Here is a 17,154-nt window from a genome sequence, read left to right as displayed (position 1 = left end):
TACCAAAGATTTGGGGAGGCTTTAAGTGAAGAAACAGAAAACAATCTTTTTCCTGCTTCAAGGGGGAGACGCTGCAATCCCCGAACGATGCCCATACTTCGTCTTGATCCAAGGTTTCACCTAACTTGGCATACGCTTTGGGTCCAGCTCTGGATGACTTTCTCCAGCTCAATTTACAGCCTGTGATAGACCAATTCACAACCGACGTGTCCCACTGGTAGGCCCTCCCCTTAGCACTAAAGGGTAAAGCATTCTTGTTCAAGATGTTGGCGATTTTTACACATCCTCCAAACGCCCCACTTCCCATTTCCCCACACGATTTTTGCAGCAATAGATGGAGTCCTACGTGGGTTGTTGTGGGGAGGGAAGCAACCTCGTATTGCTCTTAAAACACTGCAACTCTCGTGTGGGAGGGAGGTATCGGATTGCCATGTCGCCATATCTACTACTGGGCAGCACAAAGAGGGGTGGTGTACGACTGGCTACGTGGAGACCCTGCGCTCAGCCTGTTCTCAGGGCTGCGACGGGCAGAACAGGCCCGATCACCCCCTTCAGATATTGTACAGTGAAAACAAATGGATGGGGAATGCCAAGGATGACACTACACATCCGCCAGGTTTGGGGAGAGGCCCACCAGCACATTCGGTGGAGGGCGAGATTGTCACTTGAGCAACCCTTGTGGCATAACAAACATCGCCCCGAAATCCAGAAAATGGGGCACTTCACGACCTGGGAGGGAGGGTGCATATGCATTCTCGCAGATGTAGTGCAAGACCGACACCTCCTGGACTTCTAGGCTCTGCAAGGGAAATTCGGGATCCAACCTAGCGATCATTACATACATTTTCCACTAACACAGGCTATCAACGCCCAATTCCCTAATCTGGGGGAGGTTCCCAAATGTTCCCCCCTCGAGATCAAGGTCTTCCCAGAGCGCATCCCGACCAAAGTAAACTCCATGCTATATTAGGTCCTCAATTCCTTTGGAACCCAAGAACTGGCTAGGCCAAAAGAGAAATGGGAAAGGGACCTGGGCCCACTGGAAGCCGAAAAATGGGTAGAGGCACTAATGTTTCCACAGGATATTGGTATTGATGCTAAGCTAAGACTGATTCAACTCAAATTTTACACCAAGCGTACTATTCTCGAACAGCGATGGCACAATGGGGGTGGGTGGTGGTAGACAGTGTGGAGTGTCGGAGATGCAAAAGAGAGGAGGGCACCTTCTTTCATATGGTGTGGGGCTGCAACATACTCCAGAGCTTCTGGAGGAAATGTATTAACAAGATCTCTGCTGCCTTGGGCCCCCCGGTGCCACAGGACAAGAAACTGATACTGTTGTGTATATGGGGTGAGACAGACAAAACATGAAAAGGCATTCCTGGTGGTTGCACTGGGAGGAGGGAAGAGGCAAACCGCTGCTCGGCTGACAAGCTGAGTATAAACAGATGGTCCAATGAAGTAGACAGACGTGCGTCCCTACAAGGCTAGAGGGTGCCCCAGGAAGTTTCAGAAAGTTTGGGGGAAATGGGAGGACACTTGATGATTACTTGTAGTTGAAGGCCCCCGTGGCCCACGATATCCCCTGATGCAGCAACTGACCCAGAACCAGTGATATGGGTCCCCAGGACCTCCCGTGATACCCTTGTGTTGGCTCAGAAATCCTTCATGGTTTGAAATGCTGTATTTATAACTTATGACATGTGACCTTGTTGGTTGATATGTACTTGTTAATGAACCAATTAACAGACTTATAAAAAGAAAATGATGTCGATTACCCCAGTGGTTCTGTATGCTCTTTCAATGTTGCCGGTATTTTGGCCGTCTGATTTTTTTAAAGCCCTCAAACTGGATTTCCGAATTTCTCTGGGGAAAGGCAAAACCTAGAATTTCAATGAATCAATCAGTTTTCCTTATATCTGTCGCAAGGGGGTGGAGGGGTGATGTTCCCACAGTTTCAGCGGTATCATAGAACGCACATTATAAAAAAAGGCTGGATTGGATCTTGGATGTCTCATTGTAATGCGCCTCACTGGCTCAAGCTGGAGGCAGCCCTGGCAGCACCATATGGAGCGAGGGAGATTCTGTGGCTAAAACGGAGGAAAGGGCTGGGAGGCAGCTCAGTTATCAATTCCACTAGGGCAGCATTGCAGACATGGATCGCAAGGGCGAGGTCAAGTAGAGGGACGCCCAGGCTCCAACCTCTATGATATGAGGATAAGTAGGGGGGAAATCTGTGTACTGGCTGGAGGGTCATACAACAGGTCTGATGTACACCAACCAATGATGGACGAAGAGGGCATAGTCTTGTTTCAATCTTTGAGGGAAAAGTACTGGCTGCCGAATGGGGAGTTCTTGCGATACAGACAGTTGGTGGCTGGGGGTAGGCGAGGCGTTGTGTTGAGTGTCTCGGATGTGAGCAGTCTGACTGAGACTTTACCCTCTTCTGCAGCCTCTGTGTAGAGTTCTCTGTCCTGTCGTGATGGACTGCATGCTAATGTGGCAAAGGAGTACAAGTATTTGTGGTGAGAAGTTTCCAGAAGAAAGCTGTGGTGAAATATGGACGAAAATCAGACACCTCTCGATGTGCATCACTCACTCAGACCGCATTTATGATTTGAAACAGAGCCCTTTTTCCGTCATCAAAATTTGGGGGTGCACATAAGGGGATGCAGAGCAAGTTATGTTGGTTGTGTACGGAGGTAGAGGGCACGGTGAAGCACATGTTACTTGATTGTAAGTATGCATCTAAATTCGGGGACTCTGTGTGGCCGCAAATACTGCAGATATGTAGCATATGTTTACCTCTGTCCTTAGCATCTATATTATGTGGCAGCGTTCATCACGTTTTTTGGGCAGTGTGACCCAGGGGCGCATGCTTCATTTGTTAACTGCAATCGCCTTCAAACACATTACAGCCAACTGGAAGATCCTACACTCTTCATCCAAGCGGGGACCATGGAACTTGGTGGCATATACACACCACATGAAATCATTTCTTTTAAAGAAGGCCCAGGGTAAGGAGCAGGAGAAGGAGGTCCTCCTGGAAGACTTTATGGAGACGGCAGACTGAAGCCTCTGATCATCTATGGTGCACTGGACAAGGTGAGAGGTGACGGTTGTCTCAAACTAGTGTCCCAGAGGCTTGTTTGCCATGAAGTGACCGTAAGGGGCGGTTGGATAACCCTGAAGTACTGACCACTGCTACACGGAAGGACTATGCATGCCTACGAACCAAATCGAACTGAATTGAATGCCATCGCTGGGATTAGTAATGTTCCAAGTGATTTTGATTTTATTGAATTGTCGTGAATGGGGGCTTCCTTTGTACTGTAGTAGGTTCATGTTATGTGTAAAGAGAGTCTATATTTAGTACTGGTGTTGCAATGTTAATTTTGCAAAAAAGTATCCAATCTATATCTGTTTTTTCTGTCTCAATCTTTCGCTCTCTTGTACTTCTCTTTCGGTTTCCAGACCAGTCTCCTCCATCTGTCTTCCTTTCATCTTGTCTCACATTTTGTATCTTTCTGTCTCTATACTCTTTCTTTGCACCCCTATTTTCTTTATGGGTAGATGAGTGGCCTTCAGTTCATGGTCGATTAATTTGTTGATTAATTTGTTAATTGTTATCCCTGTCTGCAGGGTGTTAAAGATTTTATGTGTATACGCTTTATGTATGAATTTGGCAATTCTCTGCAATAAAAATATTAAAACTAAAAAAAGGACTTTCTTTACATACAAACTTGCCTGCTATTTTCTCCTGCTAGGGCTTCTTGTGATCTCACACTTGTAACTGACTGCCTGGTATATACTCCCCTGCCAGGACGTCTTGTAATCGTACCCTTTCAGCATTGCATGGTTTCCTTTTTTGATAATGTATCTGCTTGATATATTATCCTGTTGTGATGTTCTCATATACTTGTACTGTGTACACTGACAAGCTTGAAAGGTTTTCACTTGCTGTTCCTTTCCCTTTTCCACACAAATCTCTCTCGCTCTCTTTCAGTTTCTTCATTCACAATTACTTGCATTTGGTGTTACCACTGATATGCCCTGGTGTCCCAGCTGTCCATGGGAGCCCTCAATGGCGGTTGTTGGCGTTTGTGCTTTCTCTAGTGGCCAGCCGGTAACAGTCTTTTGGTGCTTTCCTTCTGTCGACCACCTTTTCTTGGCTTTCTGGTCTCTCGCGGCTTCTGCTGTGGGTATCTGCTTCATTCCATGCTCCGGTAAGTTTGATACTGCCTTTCAACACCTGCAAACGCCTAACAGTCTCTTGTTGGCTCCTGGCATTGCTGCAGCGGGTCTTCTTCCTGTGGTAGCTTCATTCTCCTTGGTGCTCGAGCCGGGTGGCTCCACCGCAATGGATTCAGTCTTTCAGTCTCCCGGTCCACACCGAAAAGAAGCAGCTCTCTCCCACCAGCAGCAAACCTCCACTCTCTGCTTCTGCTCTTTAAATTTCCCAACCGGTGTCTGCACTCAACAACTAGAGTGCTGCTTGTGCTTGTGTCCTACTTTGCTCTGCATTACTCTGTTCCTCTTCCTCGCCCCAGTATGTTGGTAGTTACGGGAATGGAAGCCCCTTTTTGACAATTTGCACAAAAAACGTGGATAAGGATTCTTAATGGTTTCTAAGGGCATGTCAGTCCTGGATGATTTGTATGAGGAATCCGAGGAGGTGTTTTCATAAATTTCATAAGGCAGATCAGAGTTTGAAGGTTGGCCTATGGATCTTGGGAAAAGGTTTTCACTGGGGCTAGACCGCTTTCAAGCGGGTTTCCGACAGGGGGCACTTGACCAACATTAGTGGTGTCATAGTTGGGGAACTAAAGGAGAATCCTATTATCTTTGTGGCCTTGATAGACATAACAGCAGCGCTTGATCGGGCTGACCGCCGCAGATTCTGGTCTAAATTGCAACAACAGTGTTTGCCACAGGGCCTTTTGAGGCTGATTATAGCTCTGCATGAAAACGCAGGTATATATGTACGCTTGAACCAAGCTGGGGACCTTTCTCGTAGAATAAACACAGTCATAGGGTTGAGGCAGGGATGTGCCTTAGCTCCCTGCCTATTTAATTTCATATGTCTCAGACGAGACCCTATATTCAGCAGCCTCCATACCACCTCAGTTGGGAGCGGTAAAAATTACATGGGTGTCATACGTGGATGACTTTCAGTTTTTGATTGCTCAAAGATTGGGAAGAGGAGGCTCTTGGGTGCTTTTTTAAAATATGCAAAAGTGAATGGCCTCACAATAAACCCTGCAAAGACCAAAATCCTTGAGCTTTCGAGAGGCAGGAAATGTGGCCCCAAAACGTGGAAGTTTGAGGAATATCTGTTGGGCGGCATAGAGAGCTTAACCTTTCTGGGCTTTCCCTTTTCTGCAAAAGCCTTATTGAGGGACACACAGATGCTACTCACCCTGAAAGCACAGAATGTAACCAACCAGTTAGTTCAGGTAAATAAGAGATATGGAAGATTCTCAATTAGGCCAGGTGTCCAGTTTTATTAAGGGAAGGTGGTACCAAAGTTGACATACGGTTTAGAACCTCGGCCAGATAAGAAATGCACCTGGTTGGACACAATAGAGGGAAAGATGTCGAGACAAGTACTGAGGGTCCCCAACTGACTCCCTGTGGCAGCTATGATATACGAGCTGATGCTCCTCTCTTTAATGCTGGGTGAAATGGCAGAGTAAGTCTTTATACCAGACAATAATATCCTCCAATTCCGACAACCTATATAAATCAGCAAGATTGGCTTTAAAAACAAGGAAGAATCCATCTCTCAACTCTGATAAGTATTTGGGGAAACCAAGAGCCAATTGTGAATATCTGCTAAAAGAACTGGGATTGGATGATGAGATTCTGGTAACAAATCTGGAAAAAGTAAAGAAAGCTCTTTACAAGCAGGATTGGGGGAACATCATAGACTCATTTCATGGTTACCCTTCCCTGAACCATCTGTCACACGAGCACAAGCCAAGGGGCATGATGGCACCATATCTATCACTCTTTCTGAATAAGCATTATTGTAGCTTCATTGTGCGACTTAGGTGGAACTTGTTTCCCACAAAGGAGGTACTGATAAGGGGCAGGCTAGTAGATGCATCAGACTCGTCCTGCAGGCTTTGTAAGAGTAAAGAGTACGTAGAGTTTGTTGGGCATCTGTTGTTGGAATGCTCAGCCCTGCAGTCGGAAAGAATGACATACTTGAAAAATGAAAAGGTATCCTGTTATAAGCTTGTATCATGTCAATTACTGATGCCTGTTATAATTAGGAAATATGTGCAAGATGTTTTCTATTTGGGCTTTTCCAATATGTCGTTTTGTTTTATATGGTTTGATTTTGTTTTGTGTTGTGAAGGTTTGTAAAAAACCAAATACAAATAAAAAAATAAATAAAAATTATCCTTAATAGGTATATCCCCCCCCATCTGTTCCTGACCATATAGCCACCCCCAGGGTCAGGATCAGGTAGCGGCTCCCGTCCCCATGCCACATGGGAAGAGGTTGCCGCTGAGAAAACAGTGATGACTCCATCGGATTCATCACATTACTGTCCTCCTGGCATTGACTCAGGTTTTCTTGAGCAATTTCCTGAATTTTTCGCTAAATTTATTTTCCAACTTGTTAGTTGTTGGTGATTTCAATGTTAAATTTAATGCCCCAAACCCCCTGGCAGCCACTCCGTTTATTTAGGACATGTTAGATATTGGCCTCAAACAGCATGTTACTGAATCCACACATTTGTTGGGTAATAGATTAGATCTCATCTTTTTAGCTGACTCCTTTGTCGTCTCTCCTGCATTTCGAATCGCATGGTCGGATCATCTAGTGGTGCCATTTTTGTATACATGTGCAGGCCATACGTGCTGTCTCCCAAACTCAGAATATCTTAAAGCAGAGCTGGAGCCAAGTCAATTCAGATTCCATTGCTTCCTTTGTTCAAGACAAGTGTGCCAGTGTCCTTTCTGTGGATTTGTCTTTCCTGCCTCTGGTATTTAATGCAGCAGTGACCTTTTTGCTCCTCCGAAATCTGTTAGGTCCCGGAAAAGACCCTCAGAGCCTTGGTTTACAGCTGACCTGAGAGGCCTCCGTCTTAAACGGAGGCAGGCTGAAAGTAGGTGGCGTTCCTCTTATGGACAAAGTTACAAGTTAAGACCTAAACAGCATTTTTCCCTGGTTCGGTCACTCTCTTCTAACACAGCTTCTGCAGTAGCGGCTACTCCCTCTCAAATGCTTTGGTGACTCCCTGTTTGACTTCTTTATCACTAAGATCGAGGACATTTGCAATACCATTCGATCATCTAGCCTAAGAGTGGATAATCTTGTCCCAGTAATACAGGAGTGTGGCTCTCCATCTATGGTCTTTTCCTGTGTTCACTCCTGGGGCTATTAGATCTGCCGCAAGAGGTCTTAAATATGCATCTCCCCTTGATCCCATTCCTTTGGGTGTACTCAGGCATGTTATGCCAGCCATTGCCATATGTGTGACCCAGGCAGTGAACCTCTCATGCTCATCTGCTATTGTTCTGGAATATTTGAAGCAGTTCCTTGTTGTCCCTCTACTTAAGAAATCTGCGCTTGACCCTACAGTTTCGGCCAATTTCCACCCAAATGTGTTCACTTATTTCCTTCTTTAAGAAACTTCTTGAGTCTCTCCTCCTCTTAGCTCCTTCTTAGAGACCTTGACATCTTTTAGTCGGGTTTTCATCTAGGCCGGGGCAGAGAAAGTGTCTTGATCTCTGTGATGAACGATCTGGCTCGGTGGATCGACCAAGGGGGACGTGGGTTGGGAGGGGGGGGGGGGGGGGGTGGAGTGGGAGAAATTATTGTATTAGATCTATCTGCTGCTTCCAACACAGTCGACCACACTTTCCTGTTGCAGCACCTGGCCATGGCAAGGCTTTTTGTTCTGGTATTGTCCTAGCTCGCCTCCTTCCTAGCTGACACGGGTCAATCTCTTCCTTCTTTTCGTTCATCTTCTCGTTTCCAAACTCAATATGTATAACTTCTCCAAACCTACAAGCGAACTTTAAAACTTTCCCCATACACAAAACACTGGCGTCCCACACATTTCCCACTCCCAAGTTTAATTTCTCTGAACCTCATGCTTTTATTTGGCTAGTCCTGGCTCGGCGAACTGCCACCCAGGCCTGTGATACGTCTGTGCAATAATAAAGTATAGCAATTTAATTTGCCAACACCCATGAACACAAATCGTACACCACTGTGTTATGCCCTGTTCAGCTATATTGCTCAATATTAGCCCATGTCAAACCGCACAATGCAAAGAAGCACACTTTATAGTCGATGGCCATGGCTTTCCTTACAACTGCCCGCTATCTATGGACTTCCTTCTAGGAGCACTGTGCAACGGCTTTAACTCATGGGAAGGTTCAATGTCTGCAGCCCGCATTTGGCATGCCCGTCATAGGAATCCGGCTAGCTGATTTGTCCTTCCAGTGGCCCAAGTGGGAAATATCTACGATTGCCCTTTTCTGAACTACCTTTGGGCACAGGGGCAATTTATTTAAATTATTTTAAAAAATGCATCCCTTAAAGGACTGGTTTCAGTGTTTTCCAGAGGGAAAACTGAGGCTGCTAGACTGCACTATAGGATTTCAGCTCTCCCCTTTCCAGTATGGACAGAGACAGCGCTCAGCTAATCCAAAGTCAGACGTCTCATGTTTGACTGCATTGTTGTGGATTGCCCCCCTGTCGATGGTCAGCCCTCTCATGGCATGAGATGGGATCCCTCTCTATCAGTAAAAACATTAGCAAGCCTTACCTTTCAAGTACTGTGCAGTGAACCTTGGTTTACTTTTGTGTCATACATTTCAGCATACCACGTTCCATGGAAGCAAGGAATGTGGAACATGCTGACATGGGCGGGGTGGTCACAAGGGTGAGACAGGCGGGTCAAGGTCGTTGCAGGCGATCGAGCAACACTACTGAATAAAAGTATCATACTTACCCCTCAGCTGAGTCCAGTGTGTGATCTCACAAGAAATTGGCACCAAGGATGGGACCCGTACCAATGCGTGACATGACAATAAGTCAGCAGAAAAAAAGAAATCCTTACTCTGATGCCCTTTGCACAGAAGAAAAACGCACATATCGTGTATGTCCAGCATTAACAATAGCAGAAACAGGAGACCAGGATGAAAAGGAGAAGCAATCAGACAACTGATATTTTCGGTCTTGTATTAATTTTGAATGGGAAGGGTATGTTATGTATTCACATTTTCTGTTGTTCCATTTAGGACTTGTTATGGAAAGTGAATGTGCTATGTCATAAATACCAGAATACTAGCTTTGGAGTGGGTGGAGGTTGTCGCACGCGATTATAAAAGTATCACACTTACCCCCAGTGAATGATAGCACAACCTTACAACTGTGCTTCAACTATACATAACCACACAGACTGTTGGCTAATTAAAATGCAACATTTGGAAAATATATTTATGGATATTTGAGTTGGAATTAACTACTTGAATCATCCTGTTTCACTGTTGTATTGCTACCACCGTATATCACCAAATGTTATATTGATTTTTAAATGGGATGCCTTACCAGTGTTAAACACGGAGTGTGGAACTTAAAACGTAGATATAGGAAAAAGGTTTCACTTACAAAGGCTGTGTATCAGGCTCTTATGTGGTGTTATGTACGTGTGTTGTGCACTCATGTCACATTGCTATGGCTTTTGGCAGCTTTTGTTTGCCAGTTTGCACGGTTCTGAGTTTTCAGAGGATGGATTCCGACATTACAGAATAAATGGCATCGAGTAAGACATTTCAGAATGGTAAACATGGCACATCTAGTCTTTATGAATGGGCATTAATATGGCAGTCCATAAAGAAGATCACACCAAATTGAGAGAACTTGTAGACTATCCCTCATTAGCACCTTTGTGGTACTGCAGAATGTGTGTGCTTTATGAACACAGGATTATTCTATAGAATGAATTAGTGTATTAAACTAGAAATAAAACTGTAGCTTGAACAACCCTCATACAGTCATGGAGAGAGCTCAGATACGCTGCAGGGATATTTCAGCAAAGAAGACTCGAAAATCTCTACCTTAAAGTCAACACTTATAACACTGTACAAATAAAAAATAAATTTACAAAGGGAGAACCAATCTTGTATTCAGGCTAGTATGTTATGCTTAAATTTGTCTGGACAGTGGTATCCAGTTGTCTGGCAGCTGTCAGATAAAGTCAGAGCATATATAATGTAAAGATCCTTTAGTCTTTAGCAAATGGAATGGTCTTATTTTCTAGACACTTCATAACAGAATTCCGCACCCAACAAGAGAGGGCAGGAAGTAGGGAAACTGGACAAGGGCTATGGGTGCGGATCAAGTGAGAATTAAGATGGGTGGTATATGCTCCAAAAGGACAAAATTGATGGTAGATGACAAAAAAACAACTACTACATCAAAATCTGGAAAATCAGGTTCTCTGTTTGGGTTTTGTGATGTTGATGTACAACATTCGAAGTGACACTCCCAACATGAAACCATGTGACTTGGGATTGAAGACTGAGGCATGGGCAGTTGTAAAGTGTAGCCAGTGTCACATCACAATAACAATGTATATTCTCAAGTACTGCATTGTATCCAGAGGCGACCATGTAGCCATTGGAACAAAGCAAGCTAACCCACTACATAAGGATAAGTGCTCTAACAGCAAAGCTATGGCCACCAGGACCATTGAAAGTCTGAAACCGGCTGAATCCATAGTGCTATTCCTAGCAGCCAAGTGGGAATGCCACAACAGCTGATATGGCTATCAAAGTTGCAACAGACAAGAAACGGTATTAAACACATTGGATGCATTTCATAGGAAATTACTTGTAAACATAGCTCTGTCTAAGCACGACAACTAGGATGACAAGGAGAGTGATGGGAGTATCCCACCAGCTCCTATTACCGTGCAAACAAGATCATAGGTGAATCAACATTGTCAGTTAGGCGCAGATAGTCATCATGGAATCGGGATATCAGGAGCTCCTGGAAAATTAAATTGTTCTTATGCAGGTCATGTAAGAGGCGGGCTGTGCCGACATCATTCTATGACAAGACTGGAGGCGAGCATTATGCTTCATCTTCATTTATTTCTACTCTTCAGCAGTTCAACAAAACATATATAAAACCATGAAAAGTGTAGAACAAAACTTTTCTCTTTTCAAAACTACAATATCCATGAGTCTCTGTAGCCCATGCCCTTTCCACCAGTCACAACCTACTTCCTGTGCTTGGGCTCCTCCTCTTCTTTTACTGGTCTTCAAGCAGATAAGTACCATTTTTTCTTCCTCCGCATGTCAATGTTGTAATGACTGGGTTCGAGTGGAAGATTAAGATGATTCCTAGCACAGTAGGTTTGTCAAAGAGAAGATTTGTTTATGTAGCATATAAAGAAAAAAAAAAAAATAATAATTTCTGTAATAATTATCCAGAGTGTTATAGGCGTGTAGTTTAGTAACACGGACGCGTGCTCTTGCGAGTTTAAGTGTTTTTATCGTAGCTACGTGTCAGAGTAGATTCCGCGAAGGTTTCGTGAGGCAGAGATTTCGTTTGCGAGGCTGACGACCCCGTGTCGTAAGCCCGACACTCCAGGGGTTTAGTCAGCCTTGCGAAGACACGCAGCGCCGGCCGCGCTGGCGTCCGCGAGCCGGCCCCCACCCTTGGGGAGGTGGAGCCAGCACCCGCGGGTGGGCGGAGCTACCGCGAGACGTGTGTAGGCTCTACGCTCCTAAGTGTTAGCCCAAACCGTGGGTGGGAGGAGTTAGGCACGTTACTCGCGCATCAGGATGCCGCTTTTGTGCCACTTGAGAGTTTTTCCTTACACACCGGCAGCAGAGCGCTCGGAAGAGCGAATAGCTTACATTGGCTTGATCAATGCCCTGATACCAGCGATCATACGATCGTGAGCGCCGTTGCTCCAGGAGAGCATATTAGGAGACTGCAGGTCCACGTGGAGAGAGCTGCTAAGCCAAGACACTGCAGATCCCTTATACTGTTACTCAACAGAAGATTGGCGCCTTAGAGACAAAGGCTTACTAGAGCCTCAGAGCTAAGGACTTAAGGTGCAGCCACTGGAAAAAAAAAACAAAAAAAAGTGAACAGAGTTAAGAAGTAAAAAGGAGCAGTGGGCGTGCTAAGAGACCTGTCTCAGGTATATTAGGCACACAGCACTTCAGAAAATGTCAGAGTTCGAGTGGAGCGAGGAGGAGCAGTCGCAGGATCTCGCTGCCAGCTTTAAGCAAGTGCTGGGGAACTCTCTGGTTGATGCAGTGGCAGAGGGCGTCAGGCCCCTACATGAGAGGCTAGAGACACTGGAGGCTATTCTTTCGCAGCCTAGTAGCAGCACCAAGGACTGGAAGCGCACGCCCACAGACCCCTTAAAAGGGGAACTTAAGGGGAGTAAAACAGCCCTCAAGAAGAAAGCCTCGGACGACCCAAAGGGCGCTTTGGAAGGGGCAGCGAATAAGGCCCTAAAGGTGCCTGGCGCGTTTGCTAAGCTGAAGGAAGCTTATCTGCAACGGCAGGCGGTGCCGAACCTCATGACCCACTCTCCAGGGGATGAAAATACAGGAGATGATCCCGGCTCAGAAGATGAGCAGGCTGACGATCAGCCCTCGCAGGAAGAGGAGGTGATCGAGGAAGAAGACTGGGCGAGACCCAGCGGGGGCAAGAGAGCACGGAAGGAGAAACACCTTCTGGAACCTCAGGATATGTTTGACCCGGAGAGCATCCGGAACCCGAGGTCCACCGAATGGCAGCCATCCCCCCGAGTGGCACAGTATATGGCAGCAAGACTACGCAAGCCTTTGGACAAGGAGGTGAGACAACGACTGCGAGCAGAATGCCCGTGTCCAGATCTCCCGGGGAAAGTAGCGGAAGCCCCAGAGCTCGATCCAAAGATGCTGACCTTTGTGTCAAAAACCAATAAAGACCCCCGTAAGGGTATCGATAGGTCCTGGAAAAGTTGCCAGGAAAAGGTTTTAGATTTGGCAGGCCCTCTCGCGAAAATCATGGACCTCGCAGAGAGAGCAAGGGACACAGGAGAAGAAGTGGACTCCGAATCTCTCGCGGGATGGGCCCAGAGAGCAGTATGTCTTCTTGGGAACGCCAATTGCGCCATCGCTTCGGAGAGGAGGAAGAGCCTTTTGCTCAAGATAGATTCGAAACTTAGCGACCTCTCCTCATATGAACCGGGAGAAGGAGCCCAAGGCCTCCTGTTCGGAGAGACCTTTGGGAAGGAGATGGGCCGGTTTGCCGGGACATACGCTTCCCTCGAGAAGGCTCAGGCATCGATTCGGAAAATATTCCCAAATAGAGTTTGAAGGACCGGCCGCTTCAGAGGTCGTGCAGCCGGTCGCAGTAAAGGAGGCAGAAGACCTCAGAACCCCAGAGCGCAATACTGGGAGAACAAGAGCCAGGATACATTTTTTCTGTCCAGAGAGAGATTCCCGAGAGGCCGCAGATCCAGGGGATCAGGACGAGGTCAAGGATTTACCAGGTGAGAGCGATTCAGTATCCTCCTGTAGGTGGGAGGACGCGCATGTTTTTAGAGAGTTGGCGCGAGCTTTCAAGCGATTCCTGGATATTGCAGACCGTCAGAGGGCTGCAGCTAGATGTCAGAGAGCCCAGCTCAGCGGAGCAGACCACAGAGTCAGAGGCTTGCGCAAGCGGAACAAGCATGCTTAGACAGCGAGATAGCACAGCTTGCCCGCAAACAGGCGATAGAGAGATGCGAGACGGCCCCCAAAATTGTGAGCAATATGTTCCTAGTGCACAGGAAGGAAAAGGTGCGTCCAGTCATAAATCTCAAAGAGCTGAACGGATGGATAGTATACCGCCACTTCAAGATGGAGGGCACACATCAGCTCAGGGACTCTCTAAGAGAAGGAGACTGGCTAACGCGTTTAGATCTGAAGGACGCCTACCTCACAGTCCCGGTCCTCAGAGAGTACAGACCATACTTAGCTTTCCGCTGGCAAGGACAATTCTGGCAATTCAAGACAATGCCATTCGGGCTTGCTTCAGCACCCTGGGCATTCACGAAGCTGATGAAGCCAGAAGCGGCGGCAATCAGAGAGAAGGGCGTCAGACTGATCATCTATCTGGACGACCTCTTACTCCTGGCAGAAGATCGAGAGGTGTTAGTATACCAAACGTGATGGGTACAAGAACTTCTAGTCTCACTAGGATTTCTGGTGAACACAGAGAAGTCAGATACCATACCAGCACAGAGATTAGACTTTTTTGGGTTCGTACTAGACACAAAGAAAGCAACTCTGGAGCTGCCAGCTCGAAAGCTCAAAGATATAAAGAGGGAGATCAGGTTATGTTTAGAGAAACAACGGATATCCCTCAGGACATTGGCGAGGATAGATGGGCTGTTAGCTGCATCTATTCAGGCCATATTCCCAGGGCCCCTGCACTACCGGGCTTTACAGAGGTTGAAGTTAAAACATCTACAACAGGGTCTGAAGTATCACCAACAGGTGCCTCTAGATCAGGACTCCATTACAGAACTATAGTGGTGGTTAAAGAATATGGAAGCTTGGAATGGGCGAGCCATATTCGGAGACAAGCCGAATCTGATAATAGAATCGGATGCCAGCCGGAAGGGCTGGGGAGCCAGATGTGGGACCCTACAGACCGGAGGCAAGTGGAGCGAAGAGGAGCTCCGTCTTCACATAAACTGTCTGGAGCTCCTGGCAGGATCATTCGCGATCAAGGCCTTCACAAGAGGAAGGGTGAAATCTTGTGTACTGCTGAAGATGGACAACATATCAGCAGTAAGGTACATAAACCACCTAGGCGGTACAAGGTCCAAGATGCTAATAGAGCTAGCGAAGGACTTCTGGCACTTTTGCCTATGGACTGAAACGTCAGTGACTGCAGAGTACCTACCAGGCTCGCTGAATGTGGTGGCGGACTGGAACTCTTGTTACCTGACAGACTCCAGCGATTGGAAGCTGGATCCTGCAGTGTTTCAGAAGCTGGACAGGAGATGGGGACCATTACATATGGACCTCTTCGCCTCTCGGCCCAACACACAGACGAGCCTCTATTTCAGCTGGAGGCTGGACCCAGGAGCGCAAGGAACGGATGCTTTCCTGCAGGAATGGGCAGGAGGCCCGCATTACGCTTTCCCTCCCTTTGCGATGTTGAGCAGAGCAAGGGAGGGAGAAAGCGGAACTGGTATTAGTAGCACCTTTGTGGAAGTAACAAGTGTGGTTTCCAACACTAATGGAGCTAGTAGCGGACATTCCCAGAGTCCTCCCCGAAGGAGCGCGACTGCTCACGGACCCAGTTGGGTCGTGTCATCCTCTGAGAGTGAGAGGGACACTCCCTCTAGTCGCGTGCAGGATATCAGGAGACACTGGGCACTGCCAGGAATTTCGGCGCAGGGTGCTCAGCTTATCGCTGAGTCCTGGACTCCATCCACTAGGAGGAGCTACGACGCAGCTTGGGCAAAATGGACAAGCTGGTGCAAGAACAGAAGTGTTCATCCCGTTTCAGCACCTGTAGTGGAAATACTGAATTTCCTGCCGCACTTATTGCAGAACAGGAAAGCTTTCCGGACATTAGGAGTATACAGATCAGCTATGTCAGCAGGGCATATGCCAATAGAAGGAGTACCGGCAGGGGAGCATCCCGCGGTAATGAGGCTCATTAGAGGAGCGAGATTCAGAGGGCCGCCAGGGCCCAAATATAGTACAACATGGGATGTGGCGACGGTATTGCGATTATTATCAGATTGGCCATCAGATAAATACCTCTCTCTTAAACAGCTATCAGGTAAACTAGCTATGTTATTATGTTTGATTTCATGCAAACGAATGTCAGACGTTAGAGCGCTAGAAATTAACAGATGGTGCTTCGGTCCGGAGGGAGTCACATTCTCCATAGCCAGGAGGACCAAGACAGGCACCTCCACAGTGCATGATCCGTATTTTCCGAACAATTCGAAATGGTGTGTTGCACGGTGTATTAAAGAATACGAGAATAGAACAGCAGAGAATAGAGCAGTAAATACTACTCAGTTATTAATAGCGCACAGGAAGCCTTATCACGCAGTGGCATCAGCTACCATAGCTAGATGGGTCAAAGAGGTCATGCAAGCAGCAGGTGTGAATGTGGACACGTATGGAGCTCATTCAGTGAGAGGAGCAATGGCATCGTCAGCCGCAAGAGCGGGGGTGCCTTTGAGTGAAATAATGCTAGCAGCAGACTGGTCAAGCGCTCGTACTTTTAAAGAGTTTTACTTTAAACCAGCAGAGGGTTTGGCTGGTGTGGTGCTGGGGAAGCTTTGAACAAGCATAATGCTCGCCTCCAGTCTCGTCATAGAATGAAGATTACCCCTGCTAGCTGTGCAGGGAGTATTAATTCTATTAAAGACTAAGGAGGCGAGCATTAAATTCCCACCCGAGTACTGTAATGTATATAAATGTTGATGCATTATATGAGTGAGGACATTACATACACACCACCCTTAGATCTCTTATTAAGTTTTCATAGGGGAAGATCAGAAGAATAGCTGAAGGCAGTGTCGTAGCTGAGGGTATCAAGAGTCCGGGAGAGCACCGGCAGTTGAGTTTAAAGTTCAGAAGACCCTACGCACCGTTGGCGAGGATTAGTTAAAGAACATGAGTGACTGTCAGAGCGAGTAAAAGCAGGGGAGGAGCCCAAGTACAGGAAGTGGGTTGCGACTGGTGGAAAGGCCATGGACTACAGAGACTCATGGATATTGTAGTTTTGAAAAGAGAAAAGTTTTGTTCTACACTTTTCATGGTTTTATATATGTTTTGTTGAACTGCTGAAGAGTAGAAATAAATGAAGATGAAGCATAATGCCGCCTCGTTAGTCTTTAATAGAATTAATACTCCCTGCGCAGCTAGCAGGGGTAATCTTCATTCCAGGTTCAATCACAAAGCCAAGGCTTGAGTGTCAGGAGTATGAATTGAAATGGACTTGTGACAGAAGCACTGCTCATCCACAGGATAATTCCATTACTACCTTTCAGAAATATTTGATAAGGGTTAAGAGGCTAATGTGTTGCCATGCTGCGGGCATCTTTTTCAGAAGACATCTGTCCGAGCACTGTCTGACAATGCTCACTAGCCCTGCTGC

General features: G+C 46.6%; 1 protein-coding gene across 1 annotated transcript in view; it reads right to left on the bottom strand.

Moving 5' to 3' along the window:
- C2CD2 (C2 calcium dependent domain containing 2) overlaps positions 1-17,154 on the bottom strand; it is a 1,192,289-nt gene that overhangs the window by 273,791 nt on the left and 901,344 nt on the right. The gene's annotated exons all lie outside the window — the stretch shown is intronic.

The sequence above is a fragment of the Ambystoma mexicanum genome, chromosome 7p (assembly GCF_040938575.1).
Source record: "Ambystoma mexicanum isolate Mex_15411 chromosome 7p, UKY_AmexF1_1, whole genome shotgun sequence".
Classification (NCBI taxonomy): Eukaryota; Metazoa; Chordata; class Amphibia; order Caudata; family Ambystomatidae; genus Ambystoma; species Ambystoma mexicanum.
Note: the sequence above shows the minus strand (reverse complement) of the source record. Positions and strands in the feature narration are given on the sequence as shown.